This window comes from Neovison vison, chromosome 2, assembly GCF_020171115.1.
Source record: "Neovison vison isolate M4711 chromosome 2, ASM_NN_V1, whole genome shotgun sequence".
NCBI classification, from domain to species: domain Eukaryota; kingdom Metazoa; phylum Chordata; class Mammalia; order Carnivora; family Mustelidae; genus Neogale; species Neogale vison.
Window position 1 is genome coordinate 198,158,598 of NC_058092.1, and position 16,759 is coordinate 198,175,356.

Consider the following 16,759-nt stretch of genomic DNA (forward strand, 5'->3'; position numbering starts at 1 on the left):
CTTCACTTGGCTTCCAGGGCTGGTCCTCTTCTTTGTTTCCCTCTTAGTCTTTTGTTTCTCATGGAGCACCTCAAGGACCCAGTCCTTAACACCTTGCCTCATTCATTCCCTTGATCTGATCTGAACCTCCAGGCTTTGAAATGGTCTGTGTTTTGATGATGCCCAACTTTTAATCGCCAGCCTGAACCCCTCCTGAGCAATATGGTTTTTATACTTTGCTTGGAAGTCTAATAGGCAACTGAAGTGTTACTTTTCCTAAAAGGAACTTACCATTTTTTACCTCAGTAACTTTGTCATGCTTATGATAGCCTCCCCTTGTCCAAGAATAATTAAAAATTGGGAACAGAGCTGTTTTCTTCTACTTTAAGTATCTTATTTATCAACAATTTATTTTTGTTTTAAGGAGTGAGATAAAGCTTTTTTTTTTCCTTTGAAGCCAGCCAGCCAGCCAGCCGGTTTTTCAACACTATTGAATAATCAGTGTTTAGCTGGTTGACATATCATCTCTATCAGTCTGTGAATGATATCAGAGTTACACATAACAATACCAGAATGATATCAGAGTTACACATAACAATACCACTTAACGTTCACATTACAGTTTTCACACTCTTTTAAAATGTGTGTTATCTCAATTTAGATCACACCACCTGTAGTAGAATCACTGATAGTGGGTTAAAAAAATGGAATAATTAAATTGTGTAAGAGTACAGAAGCAGCTCCATTTTTTTTTTTTAAGATTTTATTTATTTATTTGAGAGAAAGACAGAGAGAGCTGAGTGAGGAGAAGGTCAGAGAGAGAAGCAGACTCCCTGTGGAGCTGGGAGCCCCATGCGGGACTCGATCCCCAGACTTCAGGATCATGACCTGAGCCAAAGGCAGTCGTCCAACCAACTGAGCCACCCAGGCGTCCCAGCAGTGCCATTTTAAATTTAGCACCAGGACAACACCCCAGTGGAGAAAAGGGCCACTAATTTATCCTTGGATACTTGAAAAATAATTAACTTTTACATAATAAAAATCATAAAATTTAAAATGGAAGACAACACTGGGTTGTATAAAATACATGATCAACAGGTGGAAGCTTTTAATCTAAAGAAAAATATTCAGATTTATTGGATTAGTACTTAGATTAGGATTCAGAGGTGGTGAACAGTTAGTTAACATGGGAAGAAATATTTAGTAAATTATCACACATGTAAATAGTGTCCTGTGCTTAATTCCAATTAAAGTCAAGTCATTGGAAATGAAATCTCCCCAGAGTTACACTACAAACCTATGAAACTGTCAGTTATATGATAAGAGGAAATAGATAGCATATCTGTTTTGCCAGTATCATAATTTGGACCAATCTCAGGGGAAAGGAATTTGACTAAACATACATTTTAGGGGGAAAGGAAGTGGTGTACCATGAAACTGAGGGTTTGACCATAGCATTTCTGTTCAGCGATGCCATACTGTATCCCTAGCCTTGCAGGATTTGTTTCAAGGGAGCCTAGGCATAAAGTGAGTAAACTAGTAGACTCAAGGTACGATTTTTTAGTGCTTTTTTGTTATTACTCTTAATAACAAATTAATAAAATAAGGTTGAGAAAAATACCATTCTATTAATTCATGCTTTGAACCAAATATGTTTCATGTAAAATGGAATAGATATGAATTTTTCTTTTCTTTTTGGGGGGTGGGCAAAGGAAGAGGGAGAGAGAGAGAATCTTAAGCAGGCTCCATGCCCAGCATGGAGCCCAAGGCTCAATCTTACAACCCTGAGTTGAACACTTAATTAACTGAGCCACCCAAGTGCCCCAGAAGTGGATTTTTCTATTTGGCTAAGTGGTATGTATATGGTGAAAAGCCCCATCTTATTTCATTATTTATACAACTGAAATATTAAAAAATTGTTCACAAATGATAACTGCCGCCCCCCATCCCCCACCGGAATTGAGGCAGTAGTATAGCACAGTATCAAACATTGGTCTTGGACCTAAAGTGGAGACCCAAACTCCTGGAGGTACACAAGTGCATGGATAGTTTTAGTGAATGAGCATGTGCTCTTTCTTAAACTTGATCTTCCTGTGAACCAGTCTTTCAGGCAATTACGTTTTTCCCACATTTCTGTCCACTGTTGTCCTTCATTTTACAAAAGAATGGCATAATGCTTCCTCTGTCCCTGTTCTTACCATGATGCATTTGCCCTGTGGTGGAAGTACTTCAGGGGAGAAAAGGATCTCAAGATAATCCTAAGACGGTAAGACAGTGGTGCTGGACAACTGGATATTCAATTGCAAAAGAAAGGAGTTGGATCCTTACCTCATACCATATGCAAAAGCTAACTCAAAGTAAATCAAAGATCGAATTGTAAGAGCTAAACTATGGAACTCTCAGAAGAATACTTAGGTGTAAATCTTTGTGGCGTTGGATTAGGCAGTGGTTTCTGAGATAGGACATCAGAAACATAAACAGTCAATAGAAAAGTGTGGATAGATAGGTGTTCATCAAAATTAAACACCTGCCTACATCAAAGGACACTGTCTAAAGAGTGAGAAGACAACCCACAGCATAGGTGGAAACATTTCAAATCATGTCTGATAAGTGACTTGTGTCTGGAATATGAAAAGAACACTTAGAACTAACAAAAAAAAATACCCTGAATTTTAAAAGGGGCAAAGGATTTGAATCCTGTTTCTTCAAAGAAGATGTACAAATGATTAGTAAGATAGGTGGAAAGATAGATCGATGCTCGATAGCATTAGTCATCAGAGAAATGCAAATCAAAACCACAGTGAGATACCGCTTCACACCTATTAATTAGGTTGGCAAGAATAAAAAGGCAGATCATAACAGGTGTTGGTAAGGATGTGGACAAATGGGAACGAACTCTCATACTGCTTATAGGGATGTGAAATGATGCTGCTGGTTTGGAAATCAATCTGCTGTTTCTGAAAAGGTTAGACATAGAGCTACTGTATGACTCAGCATTCCCACTGTTAGGTATGTACCTGAGAGAGTTAGAAATGTATGTTGACACAAAAACTTGCACATGAAAGTTCACAGCAGCATTATTCATAATAGCCAAGAAGAGGAAACAACCCAATGTCTGCCAGCTGATAAACAGATAAAATGTGGTTTATCTATGCAATGGAATACTCATCTGTGAAAGGAAGGGCACTACTGACTCGTGCTACATAATGGATTAACCTCAAAGCATTACGTTAAGTGAAAGAAGCCAGTGACAAAGGACCAAGTATTGTGTGATTGCATTTATATGAGATGTCCAAAATAGGCAAATGCAAGGAGACAGGAAATGGCTTAGTGGACTAGGTAGAGAGGGAGTTTGTGTGTGCTTGTTAATATTATAAGGTTTTTTTTTTTTTTTAGGGTAATGAAAATGTTCTGGAATTAGATAGTAGTAATGGTTGTACAAGTTTGTGAATATGCTGATAGCCACTGATTTGAACACTTTAAAAGAGTGAATTTTAATGGTATGTTTATAAATTTTAAAATATTTTGTTTATTTATTTGACAGAGAGAGAGATCACAAGTAGGCAGAGAGGCAAGCAGAGAGGGAGGAGGAAGCAGGCTCCTACTGAGCAGAGAGCCCGATGAGGGGCTGGATCCCAGGACCCTGAGATCATGACCTGAGCTGAAGGCAGAGGCTTAGCCCACTGAGCCACCCAGGAGCCCCTGTGGTATGTTTATGTATCTTTAGAAACAAAACAAAACCTCAGGGATTACTAAAGTGGCAATTCCAAATGTTGTTCTTAGCACTGAGAGATTAAATAGCATTAATCTTTGGGGAGTAAATTCATTAATGGCTTCCAATTTTTTGCTTCCAATGAAATTGAAGGATTTTTCAGTTCCAGTTTTCAGAAGTAATAAGCTGCTAAATCATTAAAAATATTTTTGATGTTAAATCACTGGGATTTTTCAACAAATAACTCAGAAGGAATTTTAAAGTTTGTGTGACTACTGACAAAATACCTACCATTCCCTTTCATCTATTTATATGAACGTAATTTCTTCATGCTTTTCTTTTAAAAAATTAAAAAACAGGGGTGCCTGGATGGCTCAGTTGGTTAAACGTCTGCCTTTGGGTCAGGGCACCATCCCAGGGTCTTGGATCCAGCCCTGTGTTAGACTCCCTGCTCAATGGTGGATCTTCTTCTCCCTTGCCCGTCCCCCTGCTCTCTCTCTCAAATAAATAAACTCTTTCAAAAAAGACCTAAAAGACAAAAACAAGAGTATGCCAAATTGTCTAATTTTAGCTGTAATTATTCAAACAGATGAATGAACTGGTTGAAAAAAGAAATCTCCATCCATCTCATTAACATACATTTCTGGTAAAATTTTTACCTTTAATGTTGTTAATTTCTTATCAAATCTGTAATATGTTTGTCATATAAATCCAGTGTGTATCCTAATGGTAATGATAATTGAATTCCAAGTAATTCTTTAAGCACTTAGAGGCTTATTTATGGTCAAAGGAAATTTTTTTTTAAAGATTTCATTTATTTATTTGACAGAGAGAGATCACAAGTAGACAGAGAGGCAGGCAGAGAGAGAGGGAGAGAGGAAAGCAGACTCCCCACTGAGCAGAGAGCCCGATGCTGGACTCCATCCCAGGACCCTGAGATCACGACCTGAGCCGAAGGCAGAGACTTAACCCACTGAGCCACCCAGGCGCCCGGTCAAAGGAAATTTTTTAAAAGTTTCCATTTAAACTGCAAACATGTATGACTGAGTGATATTAATAATAGACTTTCTAGGTATAACATTGGGCCAGAATGTCATCAGCAGGAAAACCACACCAAGTTGTGTAGTGACGGTTACCTATACTTTTATATCATCTGTACGAGGTTAGGATTTCTGCTGACATATGTGCTCATTGGCAGACTCTTTTCTAGCATTGTCAAGATTTTAAAAAACAAAATAGTCAGTTGTCTTAGTCTGTTTAGGTTATTACAAGATACCATAAACTGAGTGGGTTATAAACAACAGACATTTATTTCTCACAGTCAGGGGGCTGAGTAGTCTAAGATCAAGGCACTGACATTTGGTGTCTGGTGAGAGCCCACTTCCTCGTTCATAGGTAGCCATCTTTTCTCTGTGTCCTCACATGGCAGAAGGAGCAAGGGAGCTCTTTGGGTTCTCTTTTATAAGGACTGCAGGCCCATCCTGAGGTCTCTGCCCTTGAGACCTACCTCCCTGAGGCTCCACCTGCAAACACCATCACCTTGGGCATTTAGGATTGAACACGTGCGTTTTGGAGGGATACAGACATTCAGTCTATAGCAGTCGGTTATATAGTACAGTTGATATATTAGTTTTCTGTTGCTGCTGTAACAATTACCACATACTTAGTGGTTTAAGTAGCATGTATTTATTATGGTACAGCTCTGCAGCTCAAAAGTCCAATACAGGTCTCACCAGGCTAAAATCAAGGTGTCCGTAGGACTCTGTCCCTTTCTGGAAGCTCATAGGGGAGAATCTGATTCTTTGTCTTTTCCAGCTTCCAGCGGCCAGCCACAATCCTTGGTTCATGGCCTCCTGCCTCCTCATCTTCTAAGCCAACATGGTCTCATCTTTCTGACCCACTGTCATCTGTCTCTTTCAAACCATAGTTGGGAAAGGTTCCCAGCTTTTAAGGACCATAATTCAATTGAGACCAACAGGATAATCTTACCTCAGTTTCCGTACCCTTGATCACATTTGCAGAGTCCCTTGCATATAAGGTAACATTCACAGTTTCACAGGTTTGAGGGAACCATGATTCTACCACAATTGGCTTTTTTGTCCATTACATTGCATTAAACTGTTTTATCTATTATGATAGGTGTAAGGATTACAGCTAAGTATATAAGCATTGTGACCTTAGGCAAGCTATATATTTCTGAGTCTGTTTCCTTTCTGGTAGAAAGTGGGTAATAATGCTTACTAGTGTGTACTGAAATAGAAATAGTTTGGTGCTATAGACGGGAGTCAAGAGACTTCGACCACCCTTTTTGTGATTGTCTCAACTAAGCAAATTTGTGACCACCTAATTCACAAGGCTGTTTTATGGATCACATTATGTCATGAATGTAGAACTGCTTTGAGATGTATAAAAGTCATTCAATTTTAGTGGTGTTTTAGGATACCTTTAAATATTTTTGACAGTGGTAAGACTGTTCAGTACATCCTTTGATACCTGGCTAGCAAATTTTTTTCAGGTTTTTATTGTTCTCCAGATTTTCAAACTGGCTTGTCTCCTTTATTAAATTATGGCAAATGAAGAGATAATATTAAAATTTAAAGTATTTATAACTTGCATGATTCTTTTAGATACTAAAATTTTAAATTCAAATTTATCCAAATTACTTGTAGTCTTATTTATTTTTTCTTCTGGAAACTTCTTAGGAGCTAATTACTCTCTTTATTGTAGAAACAAAATAAATACTAATTCCACCTTCTATTAAAATCTGAGCTGCATTTTTTTAAAATATTTTATTTATTTATTTGACAGACAGAGATCACAAGTAGGCAGAGAGGCAGGCAGAGAGAGAGAGGGGAGGAAGCAGGCTCCCCGCCAAACAGAGAGCCCGATGTGGGGCTCGATCCCAGAACCCTGGGACCATGACCCGAGCCGAAGGCAGAGGCTTTAACCCACTGAGCCACCCAGGCGCCCCTGCATTTTTTAATCTTGTGTTGTGGGCCTTCACATAGCAGAAATAAAGTCTTCATTTATAAATGGCTTGTATATATACGCAATGTTTGACACAAAAATACCACTATAAAGCCTAACCCATTTTATAAAAAGTGATTTGATTTCTTACTTTTTTCCCCTTATGCTGTACTAGTGAATAGATGTTTTCCCCCTAAGCAGCACAAAGATGCCATTTTGAGAGGTTAAATTACTTTCTAAATGTTGCTGTGAAGGAGGAGAGAAGGAAAAGAGATCAAGTTACACATTCTTTGTTCCAGAGTCTACCCCTGCACTTCAAGTTTAGAGCCGCACTGGTGAGGCTAGGATTGCTTTTGCTGCAGTATCTTCAACCCTCCCCCACTTAGGGAGCAAGATACTTAGATATTTTCTCTGACAGGGCCCCAGAAAAGAGCCATTTTAACTAAATATTTGTAAAGTCACTATTTTTTCTATTAAAGTCGTCTTTACTTTTATGTAGTATTAGCTTCCAAGTAAGCCTAAACATTATTTCTTTGTATATTCAGAAGTATTTAAAGAGAAAGATATTTTCTTTGAAAAGTCTACGAAGTTACATTTTTATATTGCAGTTAAATGTAAATGTAAATCATATTAATATTGAGTTAAATTTAGAGAGTATTTTAAATTGTATTTTGAGGGGAAAAAATAGCTTTCTTGGCTCAGAATGGCATGAATTGGACTGTTTGTGCGTTTTTGAAATATGGTGGTAAAAAGGCCCCAGAGCAGTTACAGTATTTCTTTTGTTCTGTATCCTTGCTGCTCTTTTGATAAATGAAGACTTTGAGTAAAGATTTTTTTCACATAAAAACTGTCATAGGAATCCCAGTGCCATATTCTGAATGCTAATTTGACTTATTGTAATTTTTCCTAGTTTAGTTTTAGTAAGAATATAATCTTTTTTTAATTTTAAAGGAATCATTAAAAAATGGTTATTAGAATTTGAATATGCATGTTTCCTCTGCTGTCTGAAAATAGAGTGTTCCTATGAGACCTTTCCTGGTAAAAACCAAAATGGCATGAAGTGACCAAGCAGCTACCATTAATTCATATGAAAAATTTTTTGAGCATTTCCAGACCCCCAAAATAACTTCTCTTAGGCTTTTTCTGATACCGTAGGACACATATTGCTAATGAATGCACAAAATAAAGCGAGATAAAGTGCAAGTCTGGCCACACTGTTCCAGACCCGGGGCAGCTTGCTGCTGAGAGGCTGAGTGCCGTTCTTGGGGAAGGAGCTTGGTGGCGCCACTTCAGCTGCTGCGCCGGCTCCCTTTCTCTAATGGCTCAGTGAGAAACAAACACTGAATGCTGTTTTTGCTTTTGCCTTTTTCCTGAAAGCAAAAAATCCTCTCTGGATTTCTTTCAGTTAGCGAAAATAGGTACTAATGTAGGTCTTTCAAAAAAGGGAAATGGCCTAGTTTGAACTTTCAAAAAGTGGGGGATCCTTATATTTCATAAATATGTTTATATGTAACTAGTCCAATTTTTGAATGATTAAGAAGCCTAAGCATTATTTGTAAACTGCTTATACCTCTGCTTAATATTATCAGCCCAATAAAAAGTATTGCGTTTCCCTTCTCATTTCTAGGTCATTTTGAGTATTAGTAATGTTCCTCAATTTGCTTAATACTCTTCTAAAGAAGGTCACTGTCGTCAGTAGTTAGATTATATTATAGAAATAGGCAGTCACATTTCTATCAGTCTTTTTAGTATTTTGAGAGTAGGTGTTGTGTTATCTAAACAGACTGTTGTCTCAACACCCTTTTTTTTCTAAAAGAGAAAAGATAACTTGTGATAAAAATTTGTGATTGGACTTTGGGACTTGATGTTCTGATTTGTCCTGTTCATACAGGTTTTACTCTTTCTAGTGCATGATTTAGTTCTAATCTCTTCTTTTCTTTTTTTTTTCCCTCAGTGATAACGATACTGGATTTAGCTTTCTATGCTGTGCCCCTAATTCTGCAGTCTTATCTCTGCTTCTCTGTTAATCACTCCTTTTCCCTCCTGTCTGAAAGTCCGAGAGACTTCTTGGTAGGCAGAGGCTGTCTCTTACCTTTTCGATGAAGCTTTAATTTCATCTGGGATCATGGGCATTTCTTCTTTTTCTCTGCTTTGGTAGGGGTTTTAATGACAATTTGTACTGTTCATTTTCTTCCTATTTGTTTCCTGTCTCTCATTTAATTTAAAATAATTATACTAGCCACCATTTGTGTGCATACAGTATGCCAAATACTGTGCTGTTATGGGGGATCTTTAAAATAACCTGGTAAAGTAGATATTAGCTTACAAGGAAAGTGAAAGCTTGGTTACATGACTGTCCGGCTCCTATCATATCATTTATATGGAGTACCTTAAATGTATTTGGGTTTTGGGTTTTTTTTTTTTTTGAGATTTTACTTATTTGACAGAGCAAGAGAGCACAAGCAGGGGGGACTGCAAAGGGTGAGGAAGAAACAGGCTCCCCGCTGCGCAGGGGCTTGATCCCAGGACCCTGAGATCATGACCCGAGTGAAGGCGAATGCTTAACCAACTGAGCCACCCAGGTGCCCCAAAATGTATTAGATTTTTAATAAATATGGGATGATAAGATGATTCCTGTTTTGGTTTACTTGTCCTTTTAAAGGCAGTTTTTGGAAATTTTTGGAAGGGGTAAGAAAAGCTGAGTTTGTGAGGATTTGTGAATTTTTCATTTAAGTTGCATGGCATCATCAGGACCACATGAGCCTTTCTTTTGAACTTCGTATGTCTAAGTGTGGACCTTGTTCCAAAAAGATTGACATGTGATTCCTAATATAAGACTGAATGAAGCAGGAAAGATGTTTAAAAGTGACTAGTGAGAATAGAGTATGCTGCTGTAGGATGTTACTTGAACCATTAAATATATATATATATATATATATATATAAATTAGATAGAGGTAAACCTTGGAAAAAAAAAGAGGGAAGTGGAGATAAATCTCATGACAGATCTTTAATGTATTTATATTTATAAGTATTTATTGTATTTGAACAGTTTGTACATTTGTTACTTATTATTTTAACATAAAATCATTAAATACTAGTGAGATCTGAGACACATTTTGGATATATTTTCTTAAGCATGTTTTAAAAGTTTTTATTAATTATTCCTTATGTTAGGTGCTAGTTTTTTACTGGAAGACTGTGGCCAGTTTTAGTGCTTTACTGCTTTTGTATCTTCCTAACCCATGTTATTCTTACATATTTTTCTAAAGCCAAATAATTGGCTTACTTATCATAGTTTCCATATACTTAAAAAATTAACAGTAAGGTTTTTTTTCTTTACATGGTTTCAGAAAAGTTGTATTTTAACCATTCTTTCCACATTATTTGATGAATATTCGTTACTGGTTTTGGCTGTTTTTACTTTTGATAAACATATAAGGCGTGTTATATTTAAATGTTCATTGGGCATTGGACTTAAATGCTGATAAATGTTTTGTTTTTTAAAATACTGAATTTCATTATTTATGTGTGTGTTTGAGTCTTATAGGGGAGTGAGTGGCTTTGAAGACATCAGAATTGAATTTAAAGAAACTCAGAGTAGGATATATAAAATATAAATAGAATTGAGTATTTATAGAGATTTAATGTAATTCTTCAGACTGTCTTGTTTTTAAAGGAGCCACTTCACAGGAACAGAAGAGTTCATCTCTTTATCTCCCTGATTATACTGAGATTCTGCCTAATTTTTACTTAGACTTGTACAACTTTATCAAAACCCTATTAACACCCCATTTTAAGTTTCTTTGGTGGCATGTATCATGACTGCCATTAAATTATTTGTATGGACATTTCTTTAAGATCTGTTTCCCTTCCTAGAAACTGTGAGCCCCAAGCAGGTAGGGAACTGTACTTGGTTCTGTGTTACAGGGCCTACCACGTGGCCTTGCCCAGCACATATGCTCAGTAGTTCCATGGTGACAGCTGCCTGTGCTCTTTTGTTGTCCTTTTTAATTAATGAAAAGATTCTTTTTTTTTTTTTTGGTAAAATGGTCAGTGTTCTTAGAGGCCCTAGAAAAGAAACATGAACCAAAAAGAAGAGCTGACTTCAATTTTACTTGTCTTGAAAATAACTATGACTCTTTCAGTGAATGGAAGGTTAGTGGACCTAAGAACTTAAAGAAATTGAAATGAAGGTTTAGCTGTTTTTTTTTTTTTCTTCCAAAGGATATCATTGCTCAATACTTTTACTTTGCATTTTTGTTATTGTGATTTAAGATGGTTGTAATTATTCTTGATTGATGATACCTGTCAAAAAAGCAACCTAACTACCCACTTCTGGATTCTGAGGGCAGAGAAACAAAAACAGAGCACTTTGTGAACTGTTGCAAGTCGTCTGTAAGATGAGATAATAAAATCTACTTTACAAGGTAATTTTGGCTTTAATGAAATACCAAAGTGTGAAAATGCTTAGTAATGTGCCTGACCCACTGTAGGTGATCTATAATTGCTAATTGTCATACTTCTGTAGACATATGAAAACTTCTCAAGAACAAGTATAAATTTAAAGGTGAATTTCATTGCAATCCCAAACTAGTATCAAAATGCAAATATGATATATTACTTTAAAAAATAGAAATGTTTAATGGCAGTTGGTGATGGTCATAGGCCATTTAACCTCACTTTGAATCTCTAAATGAGTATTTTAGAGAAAAACTTACGAGGGCGCCTGCATGGCTCTGTTGGTTAAGTGTCTGCCTTTGGCTCAGGTCATGATCCCGGGATCCTGGAATTGAGCCCCGCATCTGGCTCCCTGCTCAGTGGAGAGCCTGCTTCTCCCTCTGCCTCTGCCATTCCCCCTTGCGCCAACTTGTGTGCTCGCTCGCTCTCAAATAAATAAAATCTAAAAAAAAAAAGACTTGTGGTATCTCTGCTTGGAAGGAAGAATGACCTAAGATCAAGAAAAAAGTGAAGGAGAAATAAATAAGCACACCCATTATGACCCCTTAACCTAGAGGTTGTAAACCAATGGTCTGTCAGCTCAATTTGTCCTGCAGGCATTTTATTTTTGGCTTATACTGTACTTTTTCTAATTAGTTTCAAACAAAAATTGGGAGATTTTGCAAAAAGAATATCCAGATGTTTGACTCATCTTGAAAAACTGGATGATAGACAGCACAAGTCTTTTATTCCCCAGTTAACAGCAGGTAGTGGAGCTAAGTAGAGGGTGCTCTGGTCTCTGGCACTCCCTCATGTCTCCCTAGTACTAAACTGACACTGCTAATATCTCTGTCAAAATGGAGAAACCTACGATAGAGCTGCCTGTGTTGTAGGAAAAACAGGAGAGCGTATACTTTTTTATGAAAATAAAGAACATTTTTACATGTGTCTTTCAAAAGACCACAGTTTAGGCCTTAAGAAACAATTTATAGTTAGAACTATGATTAACACAGTATGTGGAGAAGATGTGTGATGAAAAACTTTACTACAACAAGAGCTCAAATATCAACAGGAATTTTTAAAAAATGAGAATGAAATAGAGTTAGTGATGTTGCTGTGAGCAAAAGAAGTCACGCACATATATAAGAAGAGAAATTTCCTGGACGTAAAATCTCTTACATAAGCTGAGTTACTTAAGAATATGAAGCGAGCAAAGAAAATATGTTTTGAACACCAGTAATTCTTAAATGAGTCTGTATGAAAATATTGTTGCTTCAGAATTAAAAATATCACCAAGAGGGGCACAGGGAGGCTCAGTTGGTTAAGTGTCCAACTCTTGATTTTGATGGAGTCCTGCAGCAGGCTTTGCGCTGGGAGCCTGCCTGAGATTTTCCCCCTCCCTTTGCCTGCCCTCACCGCCCCCCCAGGAAATTTATAGGGCAGCTTGTATAAAAGTGCTGAATTGTTTTTGTTGAGGTTGATAAAAGCACAGAGATGATTATCAGCTAGTTAGCTCTATTTGTTTGTGGTATGTAGGAGAATTTTCCCTGTTTTCTCCTCTCTCCTTTAGTCCTTGCCTCCTTGTTGGTTTATTCCCATCAGCACACAATGGGAAGCACAGACTTTGGTAGGAAAGTCATCTCCCACTCTCTGCGTAGCCACATGCTTCAGAGACTCAGCTGTCTGCTTGCTCTGCCTCCTCTCCCTCACCGTTCCCTAATTCGCTCCAGTCCCCATTCTAACCGCCAGCACCATTTCATGTATGAAAACCCATTCTGGTCGGTGTCGTGACAGACTTCACGCTGCCAGGTTTTCTGCCCTCCTTCCTCTGCAGTGTCTCAGTGGTGTTTGCGCAGCTGACTCCTCTGAACATAGCTCCTGCCTGCTGTGATAGGACCCCTCTGCCTCCCCTTCTTCTGGCCCAAGTCCCAAGTGGTGGCTGAGGAACGTGCTTAGTTGGCGCTGAGGATGGACTCTTGCTGGTTTAAGCCTTTAGGCCCTGTGTAAATTCATTACACAGGTTTTACACCATGTAGTGCTGCCTTTGGGGCTAATTTATGAAAGGACCAAAGAGGATTTGGGGGGCACCTGGGTGGCTCAGTGGGTTAAAGCCTCTGCCTTCGGCTTGGATCATGATCTCAGGGTCTTGGGATCGGGCCCCCCATCGGGCTTTCTGTTCAGTGGGGAGCCTGCTTCCTGCTCTCTCTCTCTTTCTGCCTGCCTCTCTGCCTACTTGTGAGCTCTCTTTCTGTCAAATAAATAAATAAAAATCTTTAAAAAAGGATTTGGAAAGTAAAAATAATGATGTTAAAAAGTCTGAACAACATTAGGAATACTTCCTGGAATACTAGGACTACTACTGTAGATACAAATGCTTGACTGACTGTGATGTAAATGGCAGGGAGAAGAACCTAGGGATTTGACAGGGGATATCCCATTTAAATAAGTAGGGCTTGTTTTCTTTCTATAGAGCAAACATTTGCTTATAACACAGGCGATTTAACCAGTCAGGGTACAAGTAGCACTCAGACCCGGTGGTACTAGCTTAGGGGAGAAAAACAATTTTTGTAGGTAGTTCTTATTTCTTTACCTAGAATATTAATTTGAAAAGTTGAAATATTAATTTGAAAAGTATCCATTTTAATAACTCAGTACCAACTTAGAAGAAGTTACCTGAATTTTAGGTAATTTTTTATTCCAACTAAAGATAGCAGTCACAGAAATGTGAAAAAAAAGGAGGTTAAGTACTTTTTATATTCAGTAACCTTCTAATCATTACAGGAAAAGTCAGTTGTCATATCAGAGTGGAAAATTGTTCTCCTTAAAATGAATTCAAATGCGTAGAATATAATACTGTGATCTTACTGCCCTAACCACAAGTCTAAAAGCACACCAGGATTATAATAATGTTGTTGGCTTTATTAAGATTGCTACATAAAACAGGAAAAATTGTATTCAGTGATATCTCCAGTAACAATTTACATCAGCCTTTCCTTTATGGTTTCTAGTTTTGATGTCAAACTTAGAAATTTGTTCTCCATTGCAATATTATTTTCAAGTTCTTTTATAGCTTCACATTTTACATTTTAACCTTTTATTTATCTAGAATTAATTTTGTTGCATGAGCTAAGGATCCAACTTGAGCTTTTCGCCAAATGGTTAGCAAGTTCTCTCATTACCTTTTACTGATTTGAGATGCCACTTTTATTATATTCTGTATTTCTGGATCTACTCTCGGTCTCCTTGTAATCTATCTCTTGTAGAATCACACTATTTATATTGATATAGCTTTCACTATATTTTAGTACTTGGTGAGGCAAATTCTTTTTTTCCAAAAGTGTGGGATATTCCAAAGTTTATTTTTCCAAATGTCTTCAGAGTCCTTTTGTCTGATTCTTTTCAGAAGCCTGTTAACATGTTTTCATTGATTTGGAGAGAACTGACATTTTGTAGTGTATAGTTTTCTAACTCATAAAATGGCATACCTTCTTTTATTAGTCTTTTATGACTTTCAGTAAAATTTTGAAGTATATTTTTAAGTGCCACCGTGAGATTGTTTTTCCATTATACTTTATAAACTCTTCTATTAATATATAAATAGCTTATTGTTGTACGCTTAAACCATTCAACATTTAACTTTTTTTTAAGTTTTAACACTTTTCCTTTTGTCCTTATGGGGATTTAAAAAAATCCCCTCTTTAATGATAACTGTTGTTTATGTTAACTGTTTAATGATCTTTAATGATAAAACATTAACTGTTTAATGATCTTTAGTGATAACTTTGTTAAATCAATTTTAGTGTATTGTCGGTTTGGGATTTAGATTATTATTATTATTATTATTTTTAAATTTTATTTATTTATTTGACAGAGAGAGATCACAAGTAGGCCGAGAGGCAGGCAGAGAGAGAGGAAGGGAACCAGGCTCCCTGCTGAGCAGAGAGCCCGATGCGGGACTCGATCCCAGGACCCCGGGATCACGACCCGAGCCGAAGGAGGCTTAAGCCACTGAGCCACCCAGGCCCCCCGGGATTTAGATTATGTTAGAAGCACTTATTAGAGGGATAGTACACTGAGTTTGGTTGATTTTTTTTATATTGCAGTTTTATTTATTTTTTAAAGATTTTTATTTATGAGAGAGAGAGATCATGAGCAGCAGGGAAGAGTAGAGGGAGAAGCAGATTCCCCACCGAGCAGGGAACAGGACTCGAGACTTGATCCCAGGACCCCTGGGATCACAACCCAAGCCGAAGGAGCCACGCAGGCACCCTGTATCACAAGTTGTAGAGAGCAAGGTTGGTGTTTGATGATTTCTTCAGTCTTTGGTGAACACGTATTTGAGCAAGTATTTGTGTTTTTTAAACATCTTCATTTGGTGAAATAACATCTCAGATAACCTGAAACCTATTTTGTTTTAGCATAGTATTCTGTAGGTGATTTTATTACTGTTCTAATTCTTTCATTGTTTTTTGTTTGTTTGTTTCAGCTTAGAATAGCAGAAAATTGTTTTCTCATATTTCTGGAGGCTCATATCCAAAATCAAGTTTTTGCCTGGGCCATGCTTTCTCTGAAGGCGCTGGGGAAGGCTCTGTTCCAGACCTCTTTCCTTAACTTCTCATAGCCTCAAGCATTCTTGGGGTTGTAAATGGCCATTTTCTCCCTGTCTCTTTTGGATATGCCTGTGTCAAATTTTCCTTCTTTATAGGGACACCAATCACATTGGAGTAGGGCCTACTCTAATGACATCATTAGGCCTAGGACTACAATACATGAACTTATTCATTTTTGTTTTTATTCTGAAATTCATAATTAGAGAAGATGCAAGAATTGTATTCTTGCCTAGATAAGAATCCCATCTATTCTTACCTAGATTCATCAGTTTTTTTACATTTTTCCACATTTGTCTCATTCTCTGGTTCTCTCGCTCTTTCCTTTACCCACCTGCACACACACATTCACACACATGCTCTATTTTTGATGGACTGAGAGAATAACAGTCACATATATCATGGCCTTTTACCCTTTCCGCTGTAGTTTCTGTTTTCCAGAAATAAGGATATTCTCATATGTAATCACACCTAGGGTATCAAATTCAGGAAATTTAACACTGATACACTACTTTAATCTATATCTCTATTCCTGTTGGTCAGTTGCCTCAACGAAGTCCTTTTTAGTATTTTTTCCTTCCACAATGGTAGAGGATTGAATGTGGGATCACATATTGTGTTTAGTTTTCATATCTCTTTAATTTGGAGCAGGCCTGTCATTTTCTAACATTTTTGAAGAATATAAGCCAGTTATTTTATACATATTCCACCATGTGGAGTTATCTGAGACTTTTTCATTTTGGGCTTAGGTGATGCATCTCTGGCCCAGATTCTCCATAAATGATAACGTGTCCTTTCTCAGGGTAACATATTCAGAAGCATAATAACGCTTGCCTACTGCCTTGTCAAGATGTCCATTTTCTCCATTATATAGTTACTGTTTCCCTCATCACAGCTAATGGTTATGTTTATCTATGGGGAGGTACTTGAAGACCATGCAAATTTCTTGTTTCTCATAAAATTTCTCCATAAAATTCCATTTATTCCCTTATAAAATACTGCTAGTGCCTCAGAATGTGACCTTATTTGGAGAAACTATCTTTGCAGATGTCATT

General features: G+C 37.3%; 1 protein-coding gene across 1 annotated transcript in view; it reads left to right on the forward strand.

Moving 5' to 3' along the window:
• Window positions 1–16,759, forward strand: part of BMPR1A (bone morphogenetic protein receptor type 1A) — a 139,961-nt gene that overhangs the window by 33,153 nt on the left and 90,049 nt on the right. The gene's annotated exons all lie outside the window — the stretch shown is intronic.